The sequence below is a fragment of the Podarcis muralis genome, chromosome 5, assembly GCF_964188315.1.
Source record: "Podarcis muralis chromosome 5, rPodMur119.hap1.1, whole genome shotgun sequence".
NCBI classification, from domain to species: domain Eukaryota; kingdom Metazoa; phylum Chordata; class Lepidosauria; order Squamata; family Lacertidae; genus Podarcis; species Podarcis muralis.
This window is the reverse complement of record NC_135659.1, coordinates 39,174,635-39,188,463: the sequence shown is the minus strand read 5'-3', so window position 1 is coordinate 39,188,463 and position 13,829 is coordinate 39,174,635. Positions and strand designations below refer to the sequence as shown.

The following is a 13,829-nucleotide window of genomic DNA, read 5'->3' as shown; positions in this document are numbered from 1 at the left end:
AAACGACAACTATAAGTATAAAACAGCTACCATTGCTCTGTAGAATTTAGTGAATTCTGTTATTTTAGAAAAGCTGTTCTAACACCTCAGCCTTGGGGACCATTCTAGATTACAAGTCGTGGCTGGAAATATTTCCCCACAGCTAGCAAGCTTCTTGAGATAAAACAACATTTCCTTCTGCTATGCCAATGCCAAAATTTTGCAACTGGGAAAATACTATTTATTTATTTCAGCATTTATAATCACCTACCTATGATAAATCTTACTCAAGGCAGCTTACAAGTGTCCTCACCCCCCTATAACCAAAAATGAGTAAAAATAAAGTACCAAATCTCATTAAAGTTTTGTTGTATTTTTGTTTTAAAGATTATGTTTGTTTTTATATTGTACACTACATCTTTAGAGATTTTTTTTAAAAAAATATGTATGAAGAGGGTTATAAATGCATTTAAATAACCAAATGATAAGAAAAAGGAAACAGCAGACATGACACATCTGGTATAATAACGTGTGTGTACAACCAAACCCAGTTCCACTGAGTTTAATGGAATTCCTTGTCTATTTAAAAACTCATGTAACCAACATAGGCTCTGACTGAAAAAACACCCATCAGAATAAAATGGTCCTTGCAGCAAGACTTTCCCCTTCAGTAAGTCTCCTCATCCTATGTATAATGGGGAATCAGACAAGGCAGACAATCACACAACCGGCACTGAATCAGAGCCAATGCCAGTGTACTGCTAAGAATGTAGTCTGGGTTTACTTTTTTGGTCTTCAATAAAAGTTCTGAGAAAACACAATCAGTGCTTTTTTCTTAACATTGTCATTTGACAACCCTGTTTCTGGTTGAGATCGGTGGTTATTCTTCACTTCAGAGAAAAAAATAATGGTTAAAACATGCGAAGGGGGTTCATCTCTTGAATCATCAAAGTTGATATACTTTTTGGGTTGGATTAAGAAGAATGGAAGGAGAAACACGGCAGCAAAATGATAGAATTTGGGGAAATAAAAAGAAGGCAGGAAAGAATAGCTCTACTTGGATGATTGGAAAGGCAATGGAAGCAAGTATGTGTGCAAAATTGCAAACGGGCAGGGGGAAAAGGGGAAATAAGGTGGGACAGCAAAGAACAGAAGGGGTAAACAGCAGGATGAACTCATGGGGACTTTTCGGTTTAAATCAGCTTTCTTTTAAGTTGGCTCCAGGGACTACATTAGGGTCTGTATTTGCTCAATTGCTCTTCCAAATTCTCTCTTGCCTTATCAGCGTTTACATGACATAAAAACTGTGTTTGTGTGTGTGACTGAGAGAAAAGCTCAAATGTATTTTAATGCCATGTATGATAACACCCCTAGTCACACAGGGTCTTTAAAAATAAAAAGGAACAGGGATATGGCTGATGGTTCTTCAAAAACAGCGTACACATCTCAACATTTTGTATAGTACATAATGCAGAGAGAATGCAGTCTACAAATATTAACACAAAGTAACAGGGATGGAACCGGGTGGTGCTGTGGTCTAAATCACAGAGCCTAGGGCTTGCTGATCATAAGGTTGGCTGTTCGAATCCCCACGATGGGGTGAGCTCCTGTTGCTCGGTCCCTGCTCCTGGCAACCTAGCAGTTCGAAAGCACATCAAAGTGCAAGTAGATAAAGAAGTACCGCTTCGGCAGGAAGGTAAATGGCATTTCCGTGCACTGCTCTGGTTCTCCAGAAGCGGCTTCGTCATGCTGGCCACATGACCCAGAAGCTGTCTGCGGACAAACGCCAGCTCCCTCGGCCAGTAAAGTGAGATGAGAGCAGCAACCCCAGAGTCATCTGCAACTGGACTTAACGGTCAGGGGTCCCTTTACCTTTAGGTAACAGGGATGCTTCTGGAATTTGAAAGGGAGGAACTGCAATATGTTTATGAAAACAGCAAATGCACCTATCAAACTGGCCTTTTAATTCCAATTGCAGACATAAGAAATGTTGCAGGTGTGGATGTACGGTATCTAAAATTTTCCTGGAAAGAGATTTCAGAAATGACTTCTTAAAAACCCTTCTGAAAAATCCTGGGAGCCACTTCACATATTACAAAGTCCCTACACTGAAGCCATTCAGCATATACACACAAACACACCAGCTTCAATTGATAATGCAAAACTGTTGCACGTTATTGTTTGTTTATTTCTTTAAGGAATTTATACTTCCTTTTCCAATGTATCTCAAAGTGGCTTAGAGAGAAAAAACAGATACACAGTACACAAATATTGCAGATTAAAACATCAGACAACAGCAACCTAAGAACAACATTCATGGTGCAAAGGCCTCCTGAAAGAAAAGTTTTAGTCTGGCATCTGAAACGTTCTGGGTTAACCACTTGTCCAGGTCTGTGTATAAAACTAAGCAAAACCATGGCTTAGTTCTGGGTACCATGGCAGTAGCAGCACTGAGAGATGAACAAAGTGGCCACGATTTCCGCTCAGGGCACCCACACGCTTGCTCATTCTTGCTAAGCTCGCGCCAGTGACTGACCAGAAGAATGGCGACTCTCACAGCCCACACTTAAAAAATAAATAAAAATGTAGCGCTTCACGAATTTGTGTGTCATCCTTGCGCAGGGGCCATGCTAACCTTCTCTGTATTGTTCCAATTTTAGTATATGTGCTGCCGAAGCAAGCACCCCACACTATTTTTTTTCATTTTTTGCAAAAAAAAAGAAGGAAAAAAAGGCAAAAGTAGGGTCAGTGATTGAGCAGGATTCTATGCAAACTCCTGTTTACTCTGCATCCAGGGTCCTCTCGTCACTGGTTTGGGAAGTGGTGTACGCACGATGTTAGCCACAATCCATATGTTACGAAATAGTGGATTTCCCCTCAAACCAGCCTTGATCCAAATGGACAAAAATAATGACCTAGCTGCATTTTAAGCCAGTAATGCACATGCAGCCCAGGAAGCGGGGCAGCAAAACAGATAGAAGCACCCTCAATAGGTAGAGAGAGCATATGGACTTGGGGAGAGGCCATGCAGCATGGATTTTGCAGTGTGTGGTGCATCATCACCCTGCCACACCCTCAGAAACCGCACAGCCTTCATTTGCAATGTCCTCTGCCACCCACCATACCCATGGGGTGACGCCAGATTTCTCTGGACGCCTCCTGCCCCTTCCAGAGAAGCAATGAGAAGCCAGAAGCCACTACTTCTTCTCTGGTGATGGTGGACCTGCCACTGGAAGCCGGTGCCACTTCTTTCCTCTGGTACTGAGGGGCAGGGGGTGCCCATTACACACTGGCACTGCTGCACGTACCTCCCCATCATCACCTGAGAAGTGAGGAAAAGCAGCAGCAGCAGCAGCAGGAGAGCGTACTGGATCCCCACCCTGCCTCTTTTCCTGTGGAAGCGCTGGGTGGGGAAGCAGGATCTGCCGCCTGAAGCAGCTACCTCAATTTGCCAATGGTAAGGCCGGCTCTTCATCTCCAGCAGCTGCTAGTGCTGCTCAGTGGCTTGCGCCAGAGAGACCCCGCACCTGAGGCTGCGGGTCTCCAGTAGGCGCTCAAGAAACCACGCTCCTCGACCACTGGGGTGAGACTAGCGAGAAGGCGCGCGCTACTCCCACATCCAGGGTCCGCGCGTGGCTTCTGCCGCTGCGAGAAGACGAGCAAAGGTGAAGCAGCCTTTCGAAGGGGCGTGTCCTTGGCTGCGGGACCACGGCGGCCACGTGCAGAGCGTGGGCCAGGTGGGCGGGGCGTTTGTACACTGGCCTCCTCCTCCACCACCACGCCCACTCCACTTCTTCTTTCGGCGGGGCGGGGAGCGCGTGCGCGCGAGAGAGAAGAGGGGGCTGGGATTTGGGGGGGGGGGGAGCGGTGGTTAGCGAGGAGCGCTGACGCGCGCGCCTTGTGGGGGCGGCCGTTGCCTCTCCTCCCCCTCCCTCTACTGCTCTGGAGGGCGAGCGCCGGCTTCATGCCTCTGAGGCGAAGCTGAAGCCGGAGGCTCCTTCCCCTCCGCTCGGGGCGTTGGGTTTTGAGCGGGCAGACCCCTCAGCACAGCGCCAGGCTGCCGCCCTCTCGGCCAGGGGTCGCTCCTTTCCCTGAGGGAGGGCGCCAGGCGGTTTCTCTTGCTTCGCTCCGTTGGCGCCGTCGGACGTGAGGGGCGCCCTCTTCTTCCTCCTCCTCCTCCTCCTCGGGAGCTTTTCGCCGGCAGCCAAGGAGGTTCGGCCACATGTGGGCAGCGCCAGCCCTCCTCCCGCTTCCCTTTCTTTCCCTCCTCCTCCTCTCTCCTCTGCAACCATTATTACACCTGTGAATGGAGGGAAGGAGCGAAGCCGTCGCCTGAAGCTGAGGAGGCGGCCTTGACAGTCACACACACACACACTCGGGTTATCTTTTTGTGTGTTTTTGCCCTCCGACCCTTTTCTCCTCGGCGGAGGAGCAGTCGGAGAGCTCCTCGTGGCCAGCCGCGGCAATGTGAGGCAGCCCTCCTGCGCGCGCGCCCTTGTGGAGTCTCGCTCCCGCGCGCCGCTCCGGCAGATGCGCCGGGGAAAGGGGGCTGGTTCGAGGCGCCCCCCCCCATCCCCACCGATTTATTTGCATCGCTGCCTCCGCGGCTGTAGTGGCGGCGCCGGCAGGACCCCCCCTTTCCCCCCTCCTTTCTTCGCACGCCGCCTCGGTCCTAAAGGATTGACTGGATGAAGAGCTTGCCTTTTGGGTGGTTGCCTTGGGGGACTGGCAAGCGGAGAGACTTCAGCTGACAAGGTACCTGTTCTCCAGACCTGGGTGGGGTGGGAGATGCAAGATGCTCACCTGAAGGGTATCCGCATCGTGGTCTAGTAAAGGGGGGGGGGGAGCAATAGAAAAAAAAGGGAGGGGAATCGCCATCCTTCTACCTTAACCTATCTTCTCACTTTTTTCTTTAAACCCCATAACCTCTCGATTTCTTTATGGGAATCGCTGTCGCCACCGTTATCATTTGCAGGCAGCGGAAAGGCTGATGGGCAGATTCCCCTCCCTGCAATGTGCATGTTTGGAGCAGGGGGCTGCGTCCTTTTTCTTGGGGAAGGGGCTGCTGCTCCTACGGTTGCCTGCTGTAGGGGCGTGTTAGCAGTGCAAGCGCTGCACGCTCCGGCTCCCTGCATGGGCAAGCCGGGATTCAAGCTGGAGGAGGTAGCTCTTTGTGGCTTCACGTTCTTCCTCGTTCCCCCACCCGCCACCCCCTCCCAAAAAAATTGCTGCTGGGTGTTGCCTCCGTTTGGGGGCGGATGGCGGTTCGGGGGCGGTGGGTGAGCCATGGAGTGATGGAAGCGCCCGAGGGTGCTGCTGCTGGTGGTAATCGGTTGAAATGCAGTGGTTGCTAAGGGGAGAAAGCAGAGCTGCAAAGAAGCTATATTCTCCTCCTACCTAGCTTTGTGATTCCCCTTCACCCCCCACCTCCGCTTAAAAGACGTGTAGATTTGGAGGGGGCGGGGTGGTATGGGGGACAGGATCAAGGTGGCTGAAGCTGTTTGCTGGTTAGAGCAGCAGAAGCTCCCACTTGGCATTTATGCACAGGAAAATTTGCAGCATGGAAAATTTGCAGCATGGTTGCAGGCTATGGAGGGCCCTTTTGTGGTGTGTGTGTGTGTGTGTGTGTGTGTGTGTGTGTGTGTGTGTGTGTTTCTCTCACCACGCTGTAAGTACAATACTCCCCATCTTGCCAGGAGAGGGTGTGAACAAGTAGGAAGATGTGACTGGTAGGGCATAGTTTCTCTCTGTGGAAAGGGACCCATGTTGCTACCTAATGTCTGCCACTATAGCTTCCAGAGGGAGAGGAGAGGTATGCAAGTGGAGAAGAGTGAATTGCTCATGCATTGAACCAGCCATCTCATATTCACATCCACTCACCTGCACTTTCTCTCTGGGTGGCACAAGCATAGCAGCATTCTAGAGGGTTACCAAGTAAAGGTAGTAGTGACAGCTTCTGCTCATTCATTCTGGGAAGCTGTGCTGGGCCCAATATTCTCTGCCATGCTGCCTGCAGATGGAGGGCAAGCAAGTAAAAGGAGACCACAGGCAAGGAAAAGAGGAGAAGCTGTTCCTTGTAGGATTGTGGAATCACTTACGTTCCCCTCAATCTTAAGAGCATGGCAGGAAGGACTAGGCAAGTGATGGCCACAAGGGGTTGTTACCATTACTACTGGTTGCTTAGCTGGCCTCTCTCAAACTCTGGGAGGCTCTGCCTCACTCTCTTTCTCTTTGGGTGCAACAATTGGAGTGATATGATGGGGAATGATTGGACACAGCAGGGCTTCGCAGAACAAGTGAATCAGCGAAAGTTGCTACTGCCTCTTCTTGGTTGCTCTCCACGCTGGACAGTGCAGAAATGAGTACTGGCTCCCTACATCCAATCACTGCTTGCTGCACAGGTGAGCGAGCAGAAGGACAGGGGCAGAAATTATTGCTCCTTTCATGAGCAGTTGCCTCTGTCCAGTTGCACACCTACACTCTCCCTCTGGTTGCAGCGGTGGTGGGTATTGGACACAGTTGCACTGACCCAAGAGAGGGCAAGTTAGCTGGGGGAGACCTTTCTCTGTTGACAGTGCCACAGGGCCCAGTCCTCCCTGAGAGAGAGAAGATGAACAAGTGAATGGAGCTAGCAGTCTTTTTTGGTTTGTACACTCTCTTTAGGCAGCCCTGCTGGTTCCAGTTTTTAGTGCCGTGCTGTCCATGGAAAGAGAAGGTGGGTGGGCAGAGACAACCACCACTGCTTTCACTTGCTTTCCCACAGTGTCCCTATGGCAGTGCAGCGAACAGAGCCCACGGCGCTTGGAGGCTGTTGTACCTTAGCACCAAGCTAGTCCATGGTCAGTGTGAGCCATCCTGTGGTGCTGGGCCCTTGCAGCATATTACGTTTCTGCAAGATTTAGGCTTGTGTGAGTGCTGGAGAGGACAGGCTAACCTTATGGCTTCACAACATATTGTGAAGATTTTTAGGTACATAAACAGATAAGAGGATTAGACTGTTAGATCTCATAATTTCAGGGGCAATTGAAACACACACACACACACACCAGAACACTAATCTCTTTTTTCATTGTCTACAGATAATAGCACAATTGGGGCTTTCTCATTTGAGCCACCAAAAGAGTGTGGTGTGGCTACAAAATGGAAAGGTTGATAGCTAGAATTGCATTGATTTTAACACAGTTCAGACTGTCCTCAGTGGAAATTGCTCTGCAATTATGTGTGGGCATCATAGTTCTCTTAGTTTTAAAAATACGGAAACTCAATTGGCGTTATTTTATGTCAATACTATTTTATGTCAGTACTATTCTTTGTTCAGTGTGACTAGAGACATTTAAAATACTCATCTATTTCAACCCACCAAGAGCCCGCTTCCTCCACCCTCTTCTTCCCCATGGTTGTGACTCAGAATGGCTTTCCTTTTTTGGTATCTATGTGAAAGAGATGTCTGTAACCCAACTTTACTTTGCTGTTCCTTCTTAGCCATGCCTATTCATTAAACGCCCACAGTGTGCCTGCCATTATGTAAAGTTTAGTTGAATTCTGCACACTGGGCATGCTCAGTTCTCATTAGGCTGCTTTGGGCTTGCTTTACCACCTCTTAGGATTTTTTAAATAAAGACTTTATAAATCTTGACATTCTCTCAGACCTCCCCACTCCCTCTTGTGCATGGTTGGCGCCATTTTTGCTACATAATCCACATTCAGTCTTGAATTTTGAAAATAGAAGAAATGATTCTCAATACAGTTTTTAACTCATGAAATATTTTTTCTAAATTAAAAAATGAATGAATGTGCACTACAAAGAGTATGGAAGATGGTACCTCAATTAGGGAAAATGTTGGTAATTAGCATGTATTTGTTTCTAATTAAGGCTTACTAAGGCCATGTAACTTAAGTTCCAAATTCCAGCAGCTACTCATTTTAATAATTCTTGAAATTTAGTCATACCCATGTTGGATAAGAAAGAAATAATGGGTTGTATCCTGTGTTTCTACAAGTTGAAGCTATTTAACAACATAGTTGTTTCACTGGTGAAATGTTTTATTGTACAGGATAATTCATAAGCAGGTTGCTGGTAACTTCATTGCACAATAGATTGCACACCTGTTAAACAATGAGTTTCTGCTAGCACAGTTGTTGGAGTTTATTTCTTTGTTGTAAAACATTAAAACCCAAGAGTCCTTGCGCTAGCAAACAGAACATTGAATAGAGCCCATTGTTCTTCCATTCAAATTTATTATCGCCTTGAAAGATAATATGAAAATATTTAAACATTTGCAACACTTTAAAAAAAATCTTGAGGCCTTGAATCTTGCAAGTCTTCTGGGAAATCTGTTGTTCCCCCCTATGCTACCAACATCTTCACCATTTGTTTGACCAGAGAAACAGGAACAGTTTCTGTGTAATGTTTAGCGGTCAAATAAATGATTCCTCAACTGATTCCCTTGACTTGAAGATAGCACAACCATGTTTTGTAGTAATGTGTCATCTGTATAGCTAGCTTATAGACCAGAGATATCCAGTGTGGTGCCCTTCAGTTGTTACTCCAACTCCTGTCAACCCCATTCAGCATGGCTTATGGTCAGGGTGACGGGAGCTGTGGTCCAATAACATTTGGAGGGTACCATGTTGACTGTCCATTATATACCCATACCATTGAACTGTAGTTGGGTTCCTAAATATTGTGGTTAATCAGGCTGGTGTTGCATCTTGCTTGAAGGCAATCTGCATGAAAACACCACCACATGATAAAGATACGGGAATTGTAGTTATTGCAAGAAAACAAAGTTTAGATTTTCTTAACTTTTTTATAAAATACTCACTTTATACATATTTTAAAATCTATGTTAAAGCTTGCTGTGTCATCATATATATCTGTATGTATATCCCAACTTCTTTCTTGTTCCTCTCCCTCGGGACAAGTTTTAGTTTTGAAAGGGATAGGGCCCTGTAAGTCTTTTCTCCTAACCCTCTTCTTTCATTCTCTGTGGAAATACATTTCTTTCTTCTTTAGTCTTTCTAATTAGACGTGAAGGTGGAAGTTAGTCCCTGCCTTAAATGGACACCTCTCAGTGCTTGATATGACAGGAAAACACATGAAATTCAAGTTGGAATCAACTCTTTGGGTCTGATTCCAGTGTAGATGTGTTGAAATCACTGATCAAATGCTAGGTTGATTCAACAGGAATGAATGGTATGCCTCTTACGCTTGCTCTCCTAGTGGTCACTAGCTAACAAAGTGTAACACAAGCCCCTTGAGATTTAGAAGATTTGTTTCCTTTTACTATTGGTGTGAGTTGAATCAGATTTTTCTCTTTTGGAAGAATGAGCCTCATTGATAACTCTGGACCACTTATATTATAAAGTCATGTTAAAACATAACTTTCTGATATGAGGGAGATAAGAATAAACCTATCTTGGGTATTTATAATGTCACCATGGTAACATTTTCTGGCTTTGTACTTGGCCTCTGACATTTTCACCTAAACAGAGCTCAACAGAAAATTCTATTCTTGTTTCTACTAGGGTAAAGTGTTGTGGGCAGTTGAAATGCAAGGAAGGATGCACTTTGAATCACAGTTATATTTAACAATTTTTTGTTAGTGTTAAGTGTAGAAAAAAGCATAGTAACTTGTGCTGGCAAGTTAGATGGGTGTTGGTTCTATGCATCAATTTACTGTATTCCAGGATTCAACAAGAGATTCAGGCTTACCATGACAACACCCGCTCCTCTCTCTCTGTTCATCAAATATTGCAGTGGATATTTTTTTTAGCACAAAAGCAGCACCTTCTTAAAGAAATGACAACACTACAATATATACTACAGTGAGCAAACTTAACTGTACAGAATGCTTGTTCTGAATGGAATTATACCTGCTTTGGGGGGGAAAGCTGACCTATTTTTCCTGAATTTTAATGCAGCTTTTAGATTAAGATGACTTCACACTTCTATTTTTAAAAAGTTTGATGAAAGCACATTGAGGAGAGTCATGCTTTTTAAAACTGTAGTTCTTTTCCACAAAAACTAGAGTGCTTGCTTTAAAGGAAGTATGTGGTAGATCTGTATAAATTTGAGAGGACATAAGAGCCCTACCGGATCAGATAAAAGACCCATCTAATCCCTCATCCTGTTTTCACCAAATTCTGTGGGAAGTCTGCAAGGAGGACCTGAGTGCAACAGTGCTCTTCCTCATGCACGTTTCTCAGCAACTGGTATTCAGAGACTTAATGCTTCTGACAGTCAAGGTAGAACATAGCCATTGTGGCTAGTAGCCACTGATAGTTTTATCTTCCATGATTTTGACTAATCCTGTTTTAAAGCCACCCAAGTCTGGCCATCTTTTCATCTTGCTGGAGTTCCAAACTTTAATTATACACTGTGTGGGGAAGTACTTTCTTTTGTCTGACCTGAAGCTTCTCTTCCAATATTCAGCTTCATTGGATGGTTCCAAGTTTTAGTATTGTGGGGGAAGCTAAAAGCTTATCCATTTTCTCAACTCCATGCATAATCTTGTATATCTCTACCATGTTCTCACCTCTTGTCATTTGTCTAAACTAATCCCCCCCAGTCATATCTTTCCTGATAGAACAGTTGCTGCAAGTCCCTTGAAGTTTTTCCAGCTCTATAACATCTTTTTAGGTGAGGCGACCAGAAATGTACACATAACCCAAAGTACAGTCTCACCGTAGATTTGTATAGCGCCATTATGATATTGGCAGTTTTATTTTCAGTCCCTTTCCTAATGATTCCTAACACGTTACCCATTCCAGAGAGGAGAAGGCTGACAAAGCAATAGCCATGCAGCAAATTTCCACATTCACAGAAAATAAGGCATTGAATAAGGGAGCCATGCCTGCCGGTTTATAGTGACCAAAACACATTTCCCTATACAGACAAGAGATAAAATTAACACATTTTCAGATATTTCAGATTAGATCTTATCTAACTCAGTGATTGAAGAAGAATGCAGATTTTGACAGTAAATTGATTTTTCATGTTATTTTCCAATAAAAGAATGCTAGTTTATGGAGAGATTGGTCAGAGTCTGATCTCTATCAATCCACAAGCGTCATGGCTCTTTGGTGCACAGAAGTTTCACAACACACATTCATTCTGCAGTACTTGCATTTGTGATGTGATTTCGAGGTGGTAAGAATCAGTAAAGGTCCCCTACAAAACAACAGCAGACAGTTCTATATTTTACCTTTTCAGAAGTGCAGTGTAAGTAAGTGAATACTCCATCTCTCAACTTGATGATCACAAATAATGGCTAGCCAGAAAGCCAAGCTGACATTTGTTCCCTCTCAAGTGACATCATGATTGAGGGCAGTTGATCTAGATTCTAGGTAGTACTTGGTTTCATCTCTGATTGAACTAGTAGTATTTTGGTGGTATAAAGTTAAATGATCATTACTTTGAAACCTTCATTTAGTGGCATCTAACACCAGCTAAAGAAAGGTTGTAATACTGACAGATTGGGAGTTGTTGATTAGTCAGTAACAAGGTGACCTTCAGTAATATATGTGGAGTTTTCCTGTTCATTCAGTCATGTCCTACTTCACAATATTTCATTCAGTTCCTCCTCCCACTTAGTTTTCTGTCCCCATCCCCAACAATCAATCAGCATTCTATGCCCACTCAGTTTTTTTCTCATTAGGATTCCCCCACCCCTGCTAAAGATTTATTATATTTGTGCAAGCCTTTGGGTTCCCTCAAGCCTCTTGATTTTGTGTGTGTGTACCCAGTGAACATTAGCAATAGTGCAGGATGTGTATAACCTGTCTGAAGTTTTTTTGGTTTTTGGTTTTGTTTAATGGATATAATGTACGGTATGGATTCATTGCTACAGAGGTCTGTTTGCTGTGTGAGGATCCCTTGTTGGGATCATGTAACACTTCCAGTGGGAGTGGGGAGGAGCAAAGCGGGTATAATTCAGGCATGGAAAGCCAGGCTTTATGGCTTATCTTTCAAAGGAACTGTTAAGGGGGTTCCTTTTAAATCTAGAATTTTCCTTCATTTTTTTCTTTTCTAGATATAACACAAGATGTTCTTCTTTATTACAGTTTTTCTAAATCTGTTTAACTCTGTATGTTATCTTTTTAATTGAAAAGCAATAAACCATGTAGATTCTCAGATCTTTAGTCAGCAGTCTTTCACAGCATCATGAGGCAAAGTATATATATGCATTAATTTGTTACAGTGCAAATGTAGCAATCTCATTGCTTTCTAAACAGCAGCTTTACATGGAAACTTGGTTCTGTAAAAGTAAATGACATCACAGCCGGCAACTACTCCTAACTAACTTCTCCTGTTGGTCAATGTCCTACATAGAAAAAAGTTCCCCAACTTGGTGGTAAACCTTGATTTAGCATTATGTTCTAATGCAGTTAATTAACATGCAGCAGTTACCAATCAGTCATTTCAATAGAAGCACAGATCCACATATATGGTTATTTGCATTAATGAGTCAGTTTTATTGGCTGAAATGGGGACTTCTTGCAAATGCAGTAGCTCTATTTGGATGTTGGAGCACTAAAGAACTCTGGATCTGATTTTGTAAAGAAAAATTCCACTCTCCACACACCTGTGGTAAGGAAAGACTCAATTCAGAAACAGGATTGCTGAAGCATCCCATGAATCTTTCATAGGAAAGTTGTGCTCATGGTAAATAGTGTAGAAATCATGTCTTGAAAGAAATAAGTACTGAAAGAAAGTCTGAAAGTAATAAGTAGTGTTAACCTTGAGAAAAGAAAAGAAAGTTATAAAAAATACTTAGATGACACCCAGGCATATAGAGGAAACGGTTGCTCGTTGTAAATATTCAGGAAAGGTCCTGAAAGAAATTATTTAAATTGCAACAAAGATTACATAATTCTTGTGACAGGGGTATATGGTGAGGAGAAAAATCCTAAAGGAGAAAGTTCCTGCAACATACGTAATATGTTATTTAAAGAGCGTTTGGACTCTTGTGTAAATGGTGCTTTAGATTTTGGACATGGTTTCTTAGCTCATATAGTATAGTGGCTCTAAAAGTATGAATTGTTGTTTATTATAAGATTATTAGGCAGTATCTCAGTGGCAAGAGTTAAATGGCTGTTAAACTTCCCCTAAAGTGATATTCCCCACCACTATCTGCTGTGCCTTACAATGTGTACTCTTCGTTTACAGAGGAAAACGGTGAAGCACAACAGACTTGCCTAGTATCCCATGTGACCTGAGTGTGCAGAATCCTCTGCATAATGTTCACTGGTACTGTACTTTGGCAGCCAAGCTTCATGGAAGTTTTGAAAATCATTGATAGACTCCAAACTCTTTGGAGTTCTTTTGTTTTCCAGAATATTAAAACTGGTGCACAGTAATAACTTATATTTTGAAATCAGCAAAATTCTTTGATATTCACTAGCATTCCATTCTACATTTCTTACTTTGACTGGATTATTTGGTGGTGATGTTCTGTGGACGGATTTAAGTATGTGCTATCACATGCTTGTGAAATACGGTGTCGTGGTGATTGTCCTTCATTCATTCTCCTTCCATGAATTTTTGCCGATTTCCCCTGAAACCACTATGAAGAAGTAAATAATGAGTAGAATAAAGAACTAGCAAGCTGCCTGTTATATTCTGCAACACTGTAGTCTGAAATACTGATTTACAGCTCAATCCCAACCATGTCTGCTGGAGTTAGGATTTGCAGTTTAAAAGAAACAAGTGAAAGGATGCCAGTGCTATAACTCTCAGTTTGAGCCTTTTAAGAAATATGACCATTTGACAGGGCACTAAGAATTCCATATTCTGTCAGTAAGGAGACAGGGTGCTGTAACCCGTGCCTCACTGCTGATGGCACAAT

At 43.8% G+C, this 13,829-nt stretch overlaps 1 protein-coding gene and 1 non-coding gene across 14 annotated transcripts in view; one reads left to right on the top strand and one right to left on the bottom strand.

The window, feature by feature from the left end:
• Window positions 1-2,556: 2,556 nt before the first annotated feature.
• On the bottom strand, window positions 2,557-2,663 carry LOC114600007 (U6 spliceosomal RNA). The gene has a single exon (XR_003707419.1). It is a non-coding gene; the product is annotated as a U6 spliceosomal RNA (small nuclear RNA).
• Window positions 2,664-3,839: 1,176 nt separating this feature from the next.
• LRRC7 (leucine rich repeat containing 7) overlaps window positions 3,840-13,829 on the top strand; it is a 169,136-nt gene continuing 159,146 nt past the window's right edge. For all 13 annotated transcript variants that reach the window (XR_003707175.2, XM_028733098.2, XM_028733111.2 and 10 more), the window contains exon 1: window positions 3,840-4,734. The gene's annotated coding sequence lies outside the window, so the exon portion shown is untranslated. The remainder of the gene's footprint in view (window positions 4,735-13,829) is intronic.